This window comes from Acomys minous (genome assembly GCF_964271855.1).
Source record: "Acomys minous genome assembly, chromosome: 12".
Classification (NCBI taxonomy): domain Eukaryota; kingdom Metazoa; phylum Chordata; class Mammalia; order Rodentia; family Muridae; genus Acomys; species Acomys minous.
Genome location: NC_140493.1, coordinates 83709636 through 83729667, shown reverse-complemented (window position 1 = coordinate 83729667; position 20032 = coordinate 83709636).

Genomic DNA, 20032 nt, shown 5'->3' with positions numbered 1-20032 from the left:
GAGCGTTCCTGAACTCGCCACAAGTAGTCTTTGAATAGTAAAGTAATTCCAAGGTCTATGAAATTATCAACTATATTTAACAGTGTACAGAGCATGTTATATTTCAGTGCAGTAATTCAATACATATTTATTGGGAACCAACTCTATACAGAACACAAAAACTGAAACACAGCCTTTATTCTCTAAATCTGGTGGTATAGTAAAGAAGAAAGACACATAAATCGATAATTTTAATGGCACTTTGCAGAGAGGAAATAATATGGTGAATGCTCAATGGAAAAAATACACTTCGGTGCCTTATATAACATAAACGGGAGCACGTGCTTCTCTCTGGGAAGCACCGTAGCACAAAAAGATTTAGAAAGTAAGTCATAAGAGAAAGTAGTTGTTGGGGGATGGTCTGATGCATTTTGATGCTAATTATTGTTTGCTGCCTCTGTCACCCACCTTTTAATTAATAAAAAGCCATCCCACCTGGGCAGGGCAAAGGAGATAGAGGTGTGGCTAGGACTCCCTGGTTTAGGGGAGAGAGAGAGAGAGAGACAGAGAGAGAGAGAGAGAGAGAGAGAGAGAGAGAAAGAAAGAGAGAGAGAGAGAGGGGGGGGGGAGGGAGAGGGAGAGGGAGAGAGGAGAATTCCAGGAAGAAGAAAAAGACCAGGAGAGAGATCTGAAGGGAGAGGAGTGGAAGTCCGCCAAGGGTTAGATGGAGGAGAAGCATATGGCCGGGGTAGATGAGGATTTGGCTCAGATGAAGAACATTAGCAAGTATTAGGGATTATGGAGGGGAGGTAACTTGATAGAACTTATTGGAAGCAGATGGCATGGGATTGAGGCAGGTATCACATACCTGCCCCACTGTGGGAGTAGTTGGAAGATTAATATCTGCCCTGCCCCAGGTTAACTAAGGCTATTTTAAAATATAACAAGTGTCAGCATCTTAATTGATCGTTAGCCGGACCTACTGATCATACAGGTGATACTGATAATTTTAAATCAATAAGTAGTACTAGTTATTAGTGTATCTAAGAAATTAGGAAGAGACTCACTTCCTGTAGGTATAAACTGACTCATGAGGTCTCAATATAACAGGGTGCAATGCAGCAGCAACAGTAGGAGATAGCGGTGGAAAGGAGGCAGCAGCTGTATTGCAGACAGGGACTTACGCTGGATTTATGATCTTGTGCTATTTCAGTTGGTCAAAATAGTCAACTTTTGCTTCCGTTTTAAGGTAAAGAGATGAAATATGTGGTTAATTGGTTGCATCTAGTGGTGATAAATCTAGAGTTTATGTAATTCTAAATGTTCTCCATTGCCTGTGGCATGTTCTTCAATGATGCTAAAGGCTACCATATACTTAGTATAAGCTATATGCTGGACACATTTCAAACATGTTAGCATATTAATGAGCTGGAGAGGAATTTTATCCAGCAGCATAGTTGTTTTGGTAAGGGATTACATCCAAAGACCTAGGTCTGTGTGATTCACTGGAATACAGATGTGCCCGTAGTACATATCTTTAACCCCGCTGGTTGAAATGTGTTCATGCAGTTCAGTGTGTTCATGAAGTTCAGAGGCAGTTTTTCGAGGTAGAGTAATTCAGTGAGAAACAGAGAGAAGCCAGTTTGAACAAGTCATCTTGGGGAGGACTTTTGAGCAGGAACAGGTGAATTAAACCAGCCAGCCAGAGTTCAGAAAGAACTAGAAAGGGTAAGCTTATTTCAGCAGTAAGTCTCAGAGGCTGAAAACATTCTAGGCCTAGGTTAGCTGGAATGCTGGAAGCTGAAGCCTTCAAGATCTAGCCTTGCAGAATATTAGATTGTATGGAGGATGGAAACTTCCAGGCCTAGGCCTGGGGTAATTAGATAGAAATATTTTAGGCTTAGCCCCAGTCATGTATTCATGAAGCCTGGGTATGGTTCTCATCTTATCCACTCTTAAGAAATGAAAACATTTACAACTACTCTCTCTGTCTCTCTCTCTCTCTCTCTCTCTCTCTCTCTCTCTCTCTCTCTTTGTCTGTCTCTCTGTCTCTTTCTCTTTGTCTGTCTCTGTCTCTCTCTCTGTCTCTGTCTCTCTCTGTCTCTCTCTCTCTGTCTCTCTCTGTCTCTCTCTCTCTCTGTCTCTCTCTCTCTGTCTCTCTTTCTGTCTCTCTCTGTGTCTCTGTGTCTCTGTCTCTGTCTCTGTCTCTGTCTCTCTCTGTCTCTCTGTCTTTCTCTCTGTCTCTCTCTCTGTCTCTGTCTCTGTCTCTCTCTCTCTCTCTCTCTCTCTCTCTCTCTCTCTCTCACACACACACACACACACACACACACACACACACACACACCACATACACACAAACCAATAGTGCAGGAATATTTTCAGATGTCATGGGGGAACACAGATATTACAGCTCGAGTTCCTGAAAAACTCAGAGTGAGTCAGAAACCAGACAACAAAATGATCATCACAGATAAACATTGGGTAGAAAAGGAGAGAGAAAGCAGGTATGAAACAGACTGCACCCAGCACTTAAGGAGATTAAGTTATGCAGGTTGTTCTAATATGGAGAATAGATATGCCTCAAATAGATGGATCAAATCTGGCTGCATAGAACCAAAATTGTCTGATAGTAGGGAGGGAAGGCAAACAGATCTAGCATGCTTTCCTCTACAGGAGAGTTAACCAAAGCTTGACACAGAACCTCTACAACAGCATCAACAGTCCTCAATAGTTAATTAAACTATGGTACTCAGTCTTAAAAGTGGTATGGTAGTTGAATAGAATGACCCTCTCCCCCGCCCCCCAAAGCTCCTATATTTAAATGCTCTCTCATTAGGAAGTGGCACTATTTGAAAAGGATTAGGAGATGTCTCCTTGTTGGAGTAGTTGTGGCCTTGTGGAAGGGAATGTGTCAATGGGCATGGGCTTTGGGGTTTCAAAACTCATGCTAGGTGCAGTGTCTCTCTGCGTCTGTGAATTGAGATGGAGGGCTCTGCTACTGCTCCAGCCGTGCTTGCTGCCTGCCGTACTCCCCTCCGTGTAGATAATAGACTAAACCTCTGAAACTGTACTCAAACCCTGACTTTCTTTGCTAAGTGTTACCTCGGTAATGGGGTCTCTTCACAGTACTGGGACAGTGACTAGGACACAGGGGTAGGTTCAATATGCCCACTCTTCAAGCACATTGCATTATAATCGCCCTGAGCATGTCCATTCTCAGACATACTGTATCATCCTCACCTTGGGTAGGCCTGTCTTCAGACATACTGCATCGTATTCCCTGCAGCTGCCAAAGCTGTGGCATTCTAAAAAAAAAAAAAAAATCACCTTCCTTTCAAAATATGGAGCCTATTTGACTAAAATCTCCTTTTAGTAATACCAGCTTTGATATTCACACAAAATATCCACTCAAAATATTTGATGTCCACACAAAAAGGCTCATAAATAACAAAGCTCTTACATCCTTGATAATGCTCATTGATTTTTCCACCTGGAAAAATAATCTAGACTGACAAAGTTCTTGGAAACTCTTACGCTGTCTTGCAATCCAACCATCCTTCACATCATGTTTTAAAAGTAAAATATCTCCAATGTCAGAAATCAATTATTAAATTTTTAGCTCTACCATATTGAGAATGATTCAAAATCAAGATAATTTTACAAGTAGAAAAACTCTCATTGGTTAAAGTTACTTTTAAATGCTCATCCACTGAAACATACTTTGAGTAATGCCTCAGATAGTAAATCTTCTCAGGTTAAGGAAACATATACCCTCTGTTAAAAACTACTCAGGGCTATCATTTTTCTGGAAATAATCTATAAATAAGCACACACAACTGTGCCCCAATAAAGCTTTCTTTAAAAAATGCAAGGGGTTGACTCCTGAATTAACTAGTCAAAGCACAATCAATGGCTTTGAAGAAGAGAGCTATGGTTCTCCATACTGCTGCCCTGTTTCAGACAGTAGTATAGGATAAGTTGCTGATCCTTTTTTTTTTTTTTTTTGGCAAAATCCTGATCTCACAGAGTCAATAAAAATATAATTAAAGTGATCCCTTGTCAATAGGACCATCAGTAAAGGGCAGTCTCCTTTCAACATACTAAGAAAGAAAACAGAAGTTGAACAAGTACATTTGGCTCAAACATTTTGAGCTACTAGAAAACTAGGTCACCAGGTCTCTAGGGAGGCTATATTGACTAAATAAGTTCCATAGAGAAAGATATCCCATAAAAGTGCAAGGGTTGTCATTTTTTAATGTACAATTTAATATTTTGAGCTGAATTTAGTAGATTTAAAAGAATGAGCTGCGTAATTATTGCCAGCAGGGGACTATCTAAGCAGTGGTCTATCACACATGGTAGAAAACACAGCTGGAACCAAGTCAGCTCCTATAAAACAGGAGAAGAACGTGCATGAAATGTGGGAATGGTTAAGATAGTCTGTATCTGAAAAAAGAAAACATTAAACTGAAGAAAAAGTCTCAACAATAATTGTAAAAGGCAATTTATAAACCAGAGCTTTCCTTGGGTGTTTTATGATTTGACCAGGACCTTCACCTTCAACACCCATTGTTTTTTTGTGGTTAATAGTCAAAGGATAGTCTCACAATAATAGGCTCTCAGTGGAGGAGGAGGAAGAGGAGGAGGAGGAGGAGGAAAAGCAGGAGGAGGAGGAGATGGAAAAAGAAAGAAAGAAACAAAGAAAGAAGAAGACAAGAAATGAAGGAAGATAACTGCCGACAGGTGTCTTTTATTTCAAATTAAGGATTATATTCTCACAAAAATATCCCTGTAACTCATGACTCTATAGACTCTCCTTTCTACATGCTGAGTAGTTGTGGTTCATAGGCATCATAGCCAGATAGGAATATTGGGTCACTTCCCTCTTATGAGAGTTTGCATAGTAACTTCATTTGGGTAAGGGGCTTTTAGGACAGAGCCAGCCTGTGTCCAAAGTATGTGGTATCTTTAGTAGTAGAGACTTAACTTCCACCTCTAGGAGTCAACTGAGGCCAACAGCAATAGCCCGTACCATTTTGGGTTTTGTGTAGTTCTTAACCCTCCTCAAGGAAACTTGTCTTTGCAATAAACAGTGACTATTACAGAAAACCAGAACTGATCCAAATGCAGAGCTGTGGAGCACAGGCCGAGCTGATACATTTACAACACAACTCCTGTGTCTAAGGCTCAGGGATCACTGGTGAAAAGAGGATCAGAAAGATGATAAAGGCCAGAGGAACAGGAAGTTTGCTGTTGTCCTAGAAAGGTTAGAGAAGATGCACTCATGAAGTCTCATCAACATGGCCTCCAACAAATGACTTGAACAACATGACACCAATAGATCAGCTAATGTTGAGCTAATGCTCAAGACTCCTAAATCCTTGACAAAGAAAGGCAGACAACCAAGAAATGTTGTGAGTAAAAAAAAAAAGTCTTCAGGGGGAAGAGCACACCAATGATTATCCAATAGCAAATGGACAACACTAAAGAATATATACAGACTGACCATGTTGTATTTAGATAGTTAGGAATACACACACACACCACCAACACCAACACCGACACCAACACCAACACCAACACCAATACCAATACCAACAACAATGAAAGAAAAAGAGCCCATGAATTTGAAGGAGAGTAATGGAAGGGGTACATTGGAAGGGATCTAGGGAGGAAAGGGAAGGCGATAATGATTCTATTATAATCTCAGAAACTAAAAAAGTATAAGCAAAGGTTAAAAACTTCTTCCAACATCATATCCATATCAACATCTGCTCTCTGTAGGCACATGTATGCTAATGTCCCTTGTGTGCACACACCCAAAAAATTAAAAAAAAAATCAAAAGTGAAGTGTGATGTTTTTATTGCCTTACTTTCTGAATAATAAACAATTCAGTATACTTGCAAATTTCATCTCTCTAATTCACACTTTCCTGATATGTAAAACAATTCACATAATATTCTATAAACTATGGACCTGTAAGCTGAACAATGTCTTAGCTTCCTTTCTGTTGTTATGATGAAACACACCGACAAAAGCAACAAGAGGAGCAACTGGCTAAGCTTATTTGGCCAAGAATTCCAGTTTACAGTCCATCATTGCGGGAATGGCAAAGTGTCAACAATTTGAAGCAATTAATACCATTAGTTAAGAGCAGAAAGCAGTGAATAAATGCATGCATGCTAGTGCAAGTCACTTTCTATACTTTTAGACAGCCCAGAATTAGCTGCCCAGGAAATGGAGCCACCCACAGTCAGCAGTTCTTCTCACTAATTAAGATAATCCCCCATTGCTGCACACTTTTAATCCTAGCACTCAAGAGGCAGAGGCAGGAGGATCTCTATGAGTTCCGGGCCAGCCTGGTCTACATAGGAAGGCCAGGACAGCCAGGGAACACACACACACACACACACACACACACACACACACACACACACACACACACACACAGTAATCCCCAATAGACATGCCCACTAGCCGACCTAGACAATCTTGCATTGACACTCCTTTCCCAAGTGACTCTAGATCGTGCCAAGTTGACAACTAAAATAACTGTCACATAAGTTATGTATCAAAAATCCTCTAATAAAGTCTGAAATACTGTTTCTATTCAATGCATAATAAATGTTGTCCCATCCAAACCAATTTTTAAATATTAAATAATTAGTCATCAAAATATTTATCTACACTTAAATGTATTCTTATAACCTTCCTAAATCCTTTATAGCACTACAAAGCAAGCTGACTTGGGAGGACAGTGAGCTACTATGGTGTGTATTTAGGTTTGCATTGAAAGACATATGTTCTTTCATTCATTTTAGACTAATCCTAAATGTTTCACCTAAAATTATACTCAAGGACAACTTAAGTATTTGAAGTACAGTGCTTTCCAGGTCAGCAGTCTCTAACCATACTGTGTAACTCATGCTAGATTTGTACACTTGATTAAGCTAGAATCCATACATTATCAACACCCTTATAGCTCCTCATAAGTGTATTTACATCAGAATCCTATGAGCACAGGTTTTTCAACCAGATTTATGGTGTTTGAATTGTTATCAACCATCTTTAATCTGCTTGCAAGTAAAACAGGAAAAGAAGCAATGCTCAGATTATAAGAAATCATAAGGATTGTGTGTGTATATATATATATATAGACTATCACTAGATCATAGGCAGAAAGCTCAAAAATGTCAGAGACTATCTAGAATGTTTGTGTTAACTGTTGTGAGCATTATGTAATAAATTATGGATAATTATGAAGACATACTTATTGTCTCCATACTGTGGGTTTATGACATCAACAACATATTGGTCTCCTTTTCATTCCAGAGCACTTTGGGTGCCACGTTCACATTTGGTTCTCAGTTGTCTTAGACGAGATCTCGCCCTGTAACCCAGGTTGCATTTAAAGTCACACTCCTCCTGTCTAAACCTCCTGACTGTCAGAAATGAAGGGTTCTACCATATCAGACCTTTTGAGGCAAGCACTAGTATTAATTTACCCATTTGTTATTTTTTACATTGTACTAGAAACATTTAAATACTAAACAACCAAAAGTATTGGTATTTTGGTTATATTTGTGGAGTTTATACATAGGTATATCTTTATCTTCATAGATTTTCTTTTATTTCCACAGGATATCATTGTGATCCATTAAAAGCATGAGTAACCTCTGATAGGAATTGCTGATTAGCCAGGAAACTTGGCTGTCATGGGCCTTTCTTTCTTTCTTTCTTTATTTCTTTTTTTTTTTTTTTTTTTTTTTTTTTTGGTCATTGGTAGCACTCTTTCCCCTACTATATATTAGAAGACTCCAGAGTATCTTTCCATATTTGGGGGAGATTATTTTTCTGCTTCTTCCTTTAAAGCATGGCAGATGTGTGTATGTGATATTCAGGACTGTCCACCGGCAATTGTTTGGATATTAGTTACCACCTAAAGCTAAGACAGCATCATCAGGAAGACTGATAGCACCAAGGCAGGTCTACTAAACCCATTGCAAGGCGACCAGCTGCTGTTAATTAACAAGTAGTTATATCTATTAGCCAGCCTTGGTGGCATGTACTAAATTAGAGAAGAATGAGGCTCTCTGGGGGGAAGAGATGGAGAGCAGAGTTTCCCATCCCCAGGCAGAGTTTCCCATCCCCTGGGTCCTCTTCCCTCTTACAGCAGAGGAGGTGGAGGTGGCAGGAGCTCTCACACTCAAAGAACAGAGCAAGGAAAAGCAAGAGACAGGAGATAGGATGGCACATCTGGCCCTTCTCGCAGAGCATGGGAAGGAATTGTGATCTAACTGTAGTCATGAGCAAGTGGGGCTGGAGGACTGGCACTCCCATACACCCTCTTCTGCTGCAGAGAAAGGATCTTATCTTTTCCCCCTATACTAGGGGCAACAAACATATTCCTGTCATGATATCTAAGTGTTAACAGATGCTTGTTGAGTTGAAGAGGGAAATATGAGAGCAGGAATGGCTACTCATTAGCATGGGGATTTGAGAAGCACTTGATGAAAGGTAAAGAAGAACAAATGATTCATTCCTCCTCCCCCACTCCCTTGGTGGGTTCTTCTTAAGCTAGGATTTCTATGGATGAATTCACATTCTTGTAATCCTAACACTCAGAAGGACGAGGCAAGGAAACCTTCATTCAAGGCCAGCTTGAGAGACGTATTCTCAAGTTCCTGTCTCAAGAAGCAACTAACCAATCAACCAAACAACCAGTTAATGACTCAGTCATCTATGCTCTACTCATCAGACCTCGGTCTCTACTCCCCCATGATGGAAGAGGTGATATATATAGAACTTACTTCTTCAAATTATTTCCTATATTACATTATTAATTCTTCATTCAGTTAAAGTAATATCCCAAAGTCCCATCAAGTAGGTAATAAATTAACCTTCTGAGCTCCAAAAGTCTGTCTTGCTATGGACAGCCATGTATTCTAGCCTCTCGGATAAGTTGAAATGCATCTTCTCATTGGTCATGCATAGAGAGTCACAAATCAGTTCATTATTTTCAATGTAATTTATTTCACAGTCTTTAAAAAACCTTAATCACCAAATTAAAGGAATCGCCTATGAATTCAAGCTCATTTTAGATGTAGTAGCAAACATTGCTTGACTGTGACAGTAGTTGGCAAGGTTCAAAGGTCATTCACCTTTTCTTCATATAGCTGCTGTCTACAGGATTCTCAATACCTGGTGAGGGATAAAACTCAGCAAGTAATTGGAGAGTAGCTAAATGCCAATTATCTGGAGGATCTATGAGTTGATGTATATTTTGATTTCTTTTAGATTTATATCTTCCCCTGGTGTTTTGTCCCTTTGCTTTGATCCATTCTTCATTCTGATAGACCTATAGTAGCTTTTGGATATGAACTTTCCCCAAATGTCTCCATCACTCTTCTGCCCGTGTCTAATCCTCTATAGGATCTAAGCAATGGTAACCCTGCAGCACAGTTTTCTACAAGAGAATGAGGCTGGTATTCATTCAGGACTCTACCTGTGAGCTCTCTATTCATCTGCTTTCAGACACACTACAGGAGAAAAAAAGTAACAACTTTGCATGTTGATGTAAACATTTGACAGCCATGTCTTGTAAAACACATAGACATGTTGTCCCATGACTATTCACAGTGACATTTTATTTTCTGATTGACATCTACATCGTTTGGTTTCAAATATTTTTCTTAAAATATGGAAATGATTCAACATTAGTAAGAAAGCCTTCCTTGTAAGCATCTAGATAACATTTTAGGAGTGACACTCAGGAAATGTTTCCAGAATTCATACTGCATTGACAAAAAAAAATGGGCACGTACTTTGAAATGATTTTTAAGAGTCTTGTCTTTATAAGCTTCATTAGTACAAGAAAGCAAAGAGGCACTCAAATCATTTATTAAATCCATAGCTGGGACCTTCTTCTGTGTTCTAGTTGCAAATCATAAAGCGAAATGAGAATATTTCAGCCTCGGTGCATTAAAAACTTCAATATGTCAGCCAAATAGCCCATGTTTGCCAGAAAGAAATATAGCTATTTTTTTAAGGGAGTTTGAAGACTCGATTATACATTTGATTTTACACAATCAAGAACACATTGTATTCCACCTCTTAACTTATTTGAATTGCCAGCTTTGACAACTAGGACCTGAGGGGTTAGTCAGCTCTCTCCCTTGGGATTACAGCCTTCATGCACTTTCAATGTCCTACACACAAGCTGAAGTGTGTCCCCAGGGTTTCTTGCTATAAAAATTAAAATAGGTGATTTTAGATTCTAATGGACAATTTAATATAGGATCAATGTTAAAGATGTGAATTTCAGTCTTTAGGAACTGTGTGTCATGAACTCCTGCTTTCCAGTGCAGAGTGGTGGTCAGCCTTGAAACTATATACACACCACCAACAAAAACAGACTAAGAAAGTTGTATTTATATATATGATGCATGTACTTACTGTATACACACATACTATATACTGTAACATACATGTATGTTACAGCAATAATCATAGCAAATTAGACTAAGAGTTAAGAATGGGGACATGGGAAAAGTTCTACAGAGGAAATAGAGGGAGGAAAAAGAAGGGTAAATGACATAATTCTATTTCCATTAAAAACATATTTGAGAAATTGTGAGAGAGGGCCTCACTGTGTAGATCTGGCTGGTCTGGAACTCACTATGTACACCAAGTCAGCCTTGTACTCAGAGTTCCACCTACTTGTGTCTAGTGTTTTGGGGCAACATCACCTAATTTTTTAAAAATATTAATAGAATATTTTGTCTCCATGAACACTAGTTAAAAGAATAGACAGTATTTACTCATCATCACTTTTAGAGAAAAAAAATGTCATCTGAAATTTTAGTTTAGAAAATACATAGCAAGCATGTTAGCATCTGTGAAAAATGTAGCAGTTTCTTGCTCTATGAGATTGATTTCCAAGCTATCTTGACCCATTTCCAATGCATTCATCCATTAATCACATTTTATTGTTAATGGTCTTTCAAATTATAATCATGTGGAACCAAATAATAAATACAAATAAAATTATCTTGCTAATGATAAAGAAATGTATGTTTCTTTGGCCAGCATATTTTTGTTTTACTTCCCTTATGTCCAGTCCTTTATAAAGTAAATTGGTTGACAAAAACATGATAGGTAAAATATCTTATGAGGCTGTCTGATTCAAATCTTCATAAAATAAGGCAAATAAATATCACAGAAAAAACAGTTTCTCTTAACAGACCAGTCCCTTAGAAAGTGGTGGTGTCGTCTTACAGAACACTGTACAGTTTGGAATGACAATTGTTGGCAAAAGTTACTGTGTAGCTCAAATACTGATGTTTTCATCCCCCATATCTGGTTGCAAGCCTTGTTCTGAGAATTTCCTGTCTTACTGCTTTACAAACTCTGCTCCCCTCTTGTCCCCTTGTACGCCAATAACTTAGCTTACAGCCAATCACTGAGCAGGGGAGAGAATAGGGCTGGACTTCCTGCCAGGTGGGGGAGGGGCATTCAGAAGCAGCAGAGGTGCAGGAAAGATGAAGAAGATTCAGCTGGAGCAAAGAAGGAACTAAAAAGCAAGTAACTCTGGGCAAATTCAGGCAAAGATGGAGTCAGGATGCCATAGAGGGTTAAGAACAGAATTAAACTGTTCAAGATTGTGTTGCGAAGCTTATTATAAGCAAATATGAAGGAGTCTCAATGATTTATGTGATATCCAGGTTAAGAGAGAAACTAAGAGAAACAAACACAGTTATATAGAAATCACATTAAGAGCCAATGCTGAGAGGTGAATGATGGAATATAGTTTCCTGTCTAAAAATATTTACTTCTTCTTGCTTAAAAATGTTGCTCACAAGCATGGCATCAAAACTGTGGAGGCTGCAGAGTCCACGTGGTACATAGGCAAACATGCAGACAGCGCATCCATGCACACATCAGATGGTGATGATGCAAATGAAGACTGAGAGCAAGGGCCTCCTCCTCCGTGCATGACACAGCCTTTGGCATTAAAACAGAGGCCCCATGGGAGACCTGGTGGCACTCAGAGGAAGGACAGCAGGTTACCAAGAAGAGACTTGATACCCTATGAGCATATACAGGGGGAGGTAATCCCCCTCAGGAACAGTCATAGGGGAGGGGAATAAGGGGAAAATGGGAGGGAGGGAGGAATGGGAGGATACAAGAGATGGGATAACCATTGAGATGTAACAAGAATAAATTATATTTAAAAAAAACAGACAACAACAACAACAACAACAACAACAACAACAACAACAACAGAACAATTGTGTCCCCATGCCCTACCATCAAATTCTGTCTCTAGCTTCTTCACAGTCAAGCCCTGCTGGTCCCATCTCGGCCAGAATTAAAGGCATTGTCACCAGACCTGCATGAACATTTTCTTGACTCTTGACAACAACTTACTCCGCCCGTCATTATTTCAAATGATAACTAATTGAATTGCTTTATATGTTGCATTTGTATTATCAATCCCATTTGCTTGTGATGAGTAGTTTCATGGTACTACTTATAGTAGGTTTTTTTGTTTGTTTGTTTAATTTGTTCACTTTACATCCCGATTGTAGCCACCTCACCTCCCTCATTGCCTCCAGGTCCCACCCTCCTTCCCTCAAACCCTTTCCCTCCTCTGTGTACTTCTCAGAAAGGGGAGCCATCTTCTCTCATGTCTGACCCCAGCCTATCAAGTCTCACCTGGACCATCTGTATCCACTTCCTCTTTGGCCTGTGAACGCCGCCTCACCAGGGGGAAGTGATCAACATGTGAGGCCAGAGTCCCTGTAAGAATTAGTCCCTACTCCCCATATTATGGGACAGACAAGGAGATTGTCCTGCCTATCTACTACATCTGAGCAGAGGGTCTAGGTCCTCACCGTGCATGGTCCTTGGTTGGTGCATCAATCTCTGCAGCAAGCACCTCCTCTTCCTGGATTTGTTGGCTCCACTGGTCTCCTTGTGGAGCTCCTAGCCCATCTAGGTCCCTCTATCCCCAACTCTTTCGTACGAATCCCTGTGCTCCACCCTGAAGTTTGGCTGTGTCTCAGCATCTGCTTGGATCTCCTGTTGGATGAAGTCTTTCAGAGGACCTCTGTAATAGGCTCCCTTCCTGTTCCTTCTCTTCAACTGCTTCCGGTGTCTATTCTATTTGCCCTTCTGAATGAGAATTAAGCCTTTTCCCTAGGGTTTCTTTAGTTAGTTTCTTTAGGTCTGTGTATTGTAACATGGTTACCCTGGGTTATTTGGCTAATATCTGCTTATAAGTGCGTATACACCATGTCTGTTTTTCTGGGTCTCGGTTACCTCACTCGGGATGATCTTTTCTAGGTCCATTCAGTTGCCTGCAAATTACAAAATTTCCTTGTTATTAATAGCTGAGTAGGATCCCACCGTGTAAATGTAGCACAGTTTCTTTATCCATTCTTCAGTTGAGACACATCCAGGTTTCTTCTAGAATCTGGCTATCACAAGTAAAGCTGCTATGAACATAGTTGAGCAAATGTCCTTGTCGTATGGTGGAGCATCTTTTGGGTATATGCCCAGGAGTGGCTTATAGCTGACTCGAGTTCTTAAATATTCTGCTGAGCAATTTTGAGTCTGTGTTGTTGAAGGTCATTATGAGTTCATTGTTATATTTCTGTAAGGGTATTGTCATGGTTAGGGTGCTGTGGACACTCATTTAATCTAAGCACTGCCATATTCTAACTCAGGTACCAGGGTTTTGTTTTTTCCCTTCTCTTCCTTTGCTGTTCAGTTCCCACCACATTTTGTGTTATTAAATTGTGTTCTAAAGCTCTAATGCTGGTTAGTTATCTTCTATGTCTCAAATCTTATAAGTCTGTATTGTTTTACCTTAGCTATTCTAAGGATCATAGTATGAGACATTTTCTAACCTTTATCTTAGCACTTTAAGTGATATATTGAAGCATTTTCTTATCATCTTTATGTCAGATCCTTCTGGTCTCCACGAGTTTTATATGAAAACTGATGTATGTTTTCCTCAGTTTTATTTGTTGCTTTCTATGTTATACTGTTTTTTCATAAACTTTTTGAAGTTTGATTAACTGTCACGGACTTCTTCTCTTTCCTTCCTCTTTTTTCCCTTCTCTTCTTAACAATATGCTATCTTCATTAATTCTTTGAAGAATTTCTATATCTTTACAGATTTATAAATCTTCATAAAATTATATATCTAATATAGCTTAATCATATCCATCTTCAGTCCTCCCCCACAACCGCTCCTAAACTCATGTCCTCAATTTAAAATGTAAATCAGAGTCCAATAAGAGTTGCTCAGATGCCCATGGATGTGATACCATCAAATCTAAGTAGAGGGGTGAATACTCGGAGACGGAATTCAAACTGAGATGGATGAGGGATGGGGAAACGATGAGGATGATGCCAGGCTATCCGAAGTGTATGAAAAGGTCATATGGAAATCAATTATCTTGCGACCTATATAAGAACAGCAGGGGATAGTACCACACTTATGATGTGAATCAAAAGTGGGATTACTGGGGAATTGGCATTTGAGTGGTTGTGATGTGCAGGTAAGAAGATGGAAGAGAGTAGAGGTTTGGGGAGCTAGTTAACTAAGGACTTATGAAAGTGCTTTCTGGAGACCCACTAGTTTGTACGTGGATCTGAAATTTAAAACAGGATTGAGCAAGGGTACAATGCCGTGAGGGATAATAATCTTCCCAAAGCTGTTGGTTATTCAATAAAAACGTTCATTGTCTAGCAAGGGATGCCTCCTTAGGACCTCCTGCTGGCAGGGAGGGTCACAAAGGGACCCCCCCCCAAACAATGAAACTGTTGCTCCTCTTTTCTCTCTTGCTCTTCCTTGAACTTCACTGAGGACCTTGAATTTTCAGATCGTCTGGCCAAACTTAGGAAGTTTTCAGCCATATTATTTAAAGGTTTTCCCAACAGTACACACTTTCTCATCTAACAATCTAACGCTTAAACTTTTTGTAGCATTCCAGCAATATCTGAGAATCTGTCCATATTTCTAAATGTTCTGCTAGGACCTAGGGGAAAAAAAACTTACTTATATTGCAGCATTGCAGGGGGTACTTAATAGAACTAGATTCAAGTAAGTGAGGCTTTGGTTAAGTGGTTTTCAACCTGTGCATCACAACCATCCACACCATTGGAAAACAGAGCTATTTATGTTACACGTCATAGCAGTAGCAAACTTACATTTATGAAGTATCAACAAAAACAGTCTTCCGGCTGGGGTTCACCACACCATGAGGAATTGTATTAAAGGGCCGCAGCATTAGGAAAGTTTACAACCACTGCTTTTGGTTAAACCTAACACTTAATAAATCTTACTGTGGGCTCATTTTCTCATATTTCTTCCTCTTTGTTTGCTAGAACAGTTTCTATTCCCCTGGTTGGTGCATGCCTGTCCTCTCCCTAAGCCTCAGTTACACTCTTCTCTTCTATAGGCATAGTTAAGCCAGGTCTATGAATCAGCTACGAGAGACCCGAATTTTAAAAAAGATGCTAACCATTCCTACAGTGTGCGGTTCTTTGCATTATGATATTTTCAACCAAGCCAGCTGGAATTGCTGACACATCAGAATTATCCAAAGGCAGCTGTATTCTTTCATCTTGGTTTCGTTCTATATTTACCAATAGAAACAGAAAAGACTGTTTATTCGCTCTTACTAATAATGCCTTGAAATTTATGTTTAAATAAAATGAATGTACAGTTTCTCTGGAAAACTGTATTTACATATGCAAATATGCACTAAAAATGATGTTATAAATTATACCAAACACACTGGAAAGCATTTGAGGTGACTAGCATGCATCTTATTCTCTCCACTTTGAATTCTTTCTCACTCCATTTTCTAGGTGTGCCTACCAGCCACAATTACTCAAAGAGAAACACACGTTGGAGATTTGCATTACAAAGGTATGAGCCTTCTTTTTCATTATGTTACAGTATTGATTATTCTTTCTGGTATACAGATGCCTTCTTATTTCCACGTATTTACTTTTAGCCTCACTCCCGAATAAAATATCAGAATTTCAGCTCTAACAGATTCCATGTGCAGGTTGCAGACAGTGTGAAAGCACTGGTCATTCATCCACTAGGTACTTAGCAGGAGAAACCAAACTAAAACTTCAGACGTTCTTCATAGAATCTGCTGTGTGGGCAAGCTACACAGGAATATTTGAAAGGTCTCTGTAAAAAAAAAAATTAAAATCTTGAGTATGCAAACTTGTATTTATATAAATTTCATTCAACCCAATCATTATTTTAAAAGAACTATGTTATGGTGTATGAGTGTATTGCCTGCATGTATGTATACGCAGCACAGGTGAAGCCTCGTTCCCTCAGAGATGAAAAAAGGCATCAGATTGCTGTATCTGGCATTACAGGAAGTTGTGAGCTACTATGTGGGTGCTACAATCAAACGTGGGTCCTCCGCAAGAGCAGTAAATATGCTTAACCACTGAACAACCCAGCCTCTACTTCTTAAATTGTCAGTGGATAAAAGGCTTCATACAAAAGTTTGTCCTAGGACTCTATTCTTTTGCCCTCTCTCTCTTCTCTCTTTCTTCCTCTCTTCCTCTGTCTCTGTCTCTCTCTGGGGTGGGTACCCTTCCTCCCCCCTTTCCTTCTCTCCCCATGCTCATTTAATAAACCTCATATAATGTTTTTTTTTTAAAAAAAAGACTCTATTCTTTTACTCTAATGGAAATTTTCTCCTTCTTTACCTTTAGACTCATAAAGATAGAGGAACCTTCACTAGCAGCATAGCCAAAGTTGCATGTTTCAACTGCTCGTGTTATAAAATCATCAGTCTTGTTTCTATGATAAATATTGATATTTGACATATTTCCAGGATGTCGTATATTTTATTTGATTTTTACATCACTTATTTACTTTTTTTTTTCTCAAGTATATCATTAGCACCTTCCTGGCAGAGACCCAGGACTGTTTGTGTGTTTTACAGCTAATACTCTAAAGAATACTCCAATGTATGACTACTACAGAGCCCATATGAGAAAAATAATTTTTAAACAAACACTGTCACTTTGAGAAAATTGAAAGCATTTCCAGATGTGGATTGAACACCAGGATGTTAAAGGTACGGCAAGGCACCATTATTATTTATTGGTAACTTTCCCCCATTAGTGTGTGTCATTATTTACCAGGTAAGTTTTACCACTACCAAGGTGGAGCAGTTAGTAGCTCTATTGCCCAAGACTCTCTGAATTTTACTGAAGAAAGCCTGCGACAGCCAGATGGAGAGAAATGTGAAAAGAATTTGTTAGCCTCAGGATGCCTGTGGGCTTAGGGCAGCAATCAACATGATATGGCAAACAGGATTTGAAAAGCACATTTTAGTTGAACTTGCAGTGTTTCTAAAAACACTTTTCCATGCCATTACATTTGCATACCTCCGTGGGCCCCACCAGCTTAATTTTGGTAATGGCCATCTTATGTCAAGGAGAAGCATTTTCCAAAGGGATAAAGTGCACGTGCTGGACAATCAACCTCAAAAACGGGTGCTTCATTCCTGAAGTGACCAAACACACTAAACAATTAGACATCCGTTCACTTTCAAAGAACTATTTATTATTGGTCACTGAGTAGAATAGAAGGAAATATATATAATACAATAATTTCATAATCTGCTAAGTGTCTGTCCAAATGCTCCTGCAATGTTCTTACACAACCCACTCTTCTCACTGCGCACGCACACACACACACACACACACACACACACACACATTTCCAGCTCTCCTCTTTTGACTTTATGGCAGCTTGAATTCCACAGACCCTCAAAGATTCATAGTTTTCTAATTTTTTTCTATAGCTATAGCTTACATTGCCCCGGTGAAAAAATCAGCCGATGCATATTTATACCTTCTCCCCTAATCAGAGATTTTCAATTATGTCTGAGCAGGCTAAGACAGTACTTAGAAACTGTGAGGCTAGACCACATCTGAGGCAGCAATAGTGGCTGTTTGGAATCAAGATTTCCAAGCATCCTCTTAGTTAGACTAATCCCAAATCTCTGGATTTAGTGCCCAGAAATTTTTAATGTTAATAAACTCTTGTGAATTCCCTTCTTTGAAGGAGAGAATGGCTGACTTGGGGCTGACTTGGGGCTGACTTGGGGCTGACTTGGGGGTCCGTTACAGGAATCACTTTGTTAGGGCAAGATCTCAGTGAATTGCCTGGGAGAAGTGTCTGTATTTAACAATGACTAGAAAGCAGCATAGCCACAGCTAGCACCTATGCACTTACCATTATCCATGTGGTGCTTTAAGGAACTACGTTTTTATATCCTTATTTATTTCAATTAATTGTTTATTTATTTTATTTTTAACTTATTCACTTTACATCCCAATTGTAGCACCCTCCCTTGTCTCATCCCCATCCCCATCTCACCCTCCCTCCCTCATCCTCCCTCCTTCTCTCTTAGTCCTCAGAAAGGGGGAGCCCTCCTCCTCTATCATCTGACCCCAGCCTATCAAATTTCACCTGGACTGTCTGTACCCTCTTCCTTTGTGGCCTGGCAAGGTCATCCCACCAGGGGGAAGTGGGCAGTGAGTGGGCACCAGAGTCCATGTCAGAGGCAGGCCCTACTCCCAACATTATGACCCATAAGGGGACTGTGCTGCCGTAAGGAGACTATGCTGGCTATCATCTACATCTGAGCAGGGGTTATATTATAGGTCCTTGCCATGCGTGGTCTTCTGTGGTGCTTCAGTTTCTGCTGCGCCACCCCCTCCCAGGCCCAGATTTGTTGACTCCACTGGGTGGAATCTTTCAGAGGACCTCTATGGGAGGCTCATCTTCCTGTTCCTTCTCTTCAACTGCTTCGGGTGTCTATTTCATGTGCCCTTCTGAATGACAATTAAGCATTTTCCCTAGCATCTTCCTTGTTATTTAGCTTCTTTAGGTCTGTGGTTATCCTGTGTTATATGGTTAATAACCACCTTTAAGTTAGTATATACCATGTGTCTCTTTCTGGGTCTGGGTTACCTCACTCAGGATGATCTTTTCTAATTCCACCCTTTTGCCTGCAAAGTTTTTAATAGCTGAGTATTATTCCATTGTGTAAATGTATCACAGTTTCTTTATCCATTCTTCCATTGAGGGACATCTAGCTTGTTTGCAGATTCTGGCTATTATGAGTAAAGCTACTATGAACATAGTTGAGCAAATGTCCTTATTGTATGCTGCGGGCATCCTTCAGGTATATGGCCAGAAGTGGTATATAAGATCAGGTAAACAAATTAAATCATCCTATATCTCCCAAGGAAACATAATCAGTCACCAAAAGTCTACCAACAACAACAACAAAAAATAGTCCAGGGCCAAATGGACATAGCACAGAATTCTACTAGTCCTTCAAATAATAGCTAATATCAATACTCTTTAAACCATTCCACAAAACAGAAACAGAAGGAACATTACCAAACTCATTCTATGAGGCCACAATCACCTTGACACCTAAACCACACAAAGACCCAACAAAGAAAAAGAATTCCAGGTGAATTTCAGGCAAATTTCCCTTATGAACATTGATGCAAAAATACTCAATAAAGTACTTACAAACTGAATCCAAGAACACATCAAAAATCTCATTTACCATGATGAAATAGGCTTTATCCCAGGCATGCAGGGGTTGTTCAATATATGGAAATTCGTCACTGTAGTCCACCATATAAACACATTGCAAGGAACTAAATCTTTAAATATTACTAGTTGTGCTAGTTTTCTCACAAAACCTTGGACTTCCTTCTTCCTTCTTCTTATGTCCATACAAAGAACAATCAGGTTTTTCTTTGATTGCCAAATCACCAATGATTGGACACCTCTTTTTCCTTCAAAAAGTTTTAAGGAAAAAAATAACATATACAGGTATTGTATTACATATAATTAATTATATATAAACATGTATGTACATAGAGATAAAACTCATACATCTATGTGCATATATGTTCATTATTATCTCTCAGAATAAATGTTGAACACTGAAGTATTAGATGATTTTT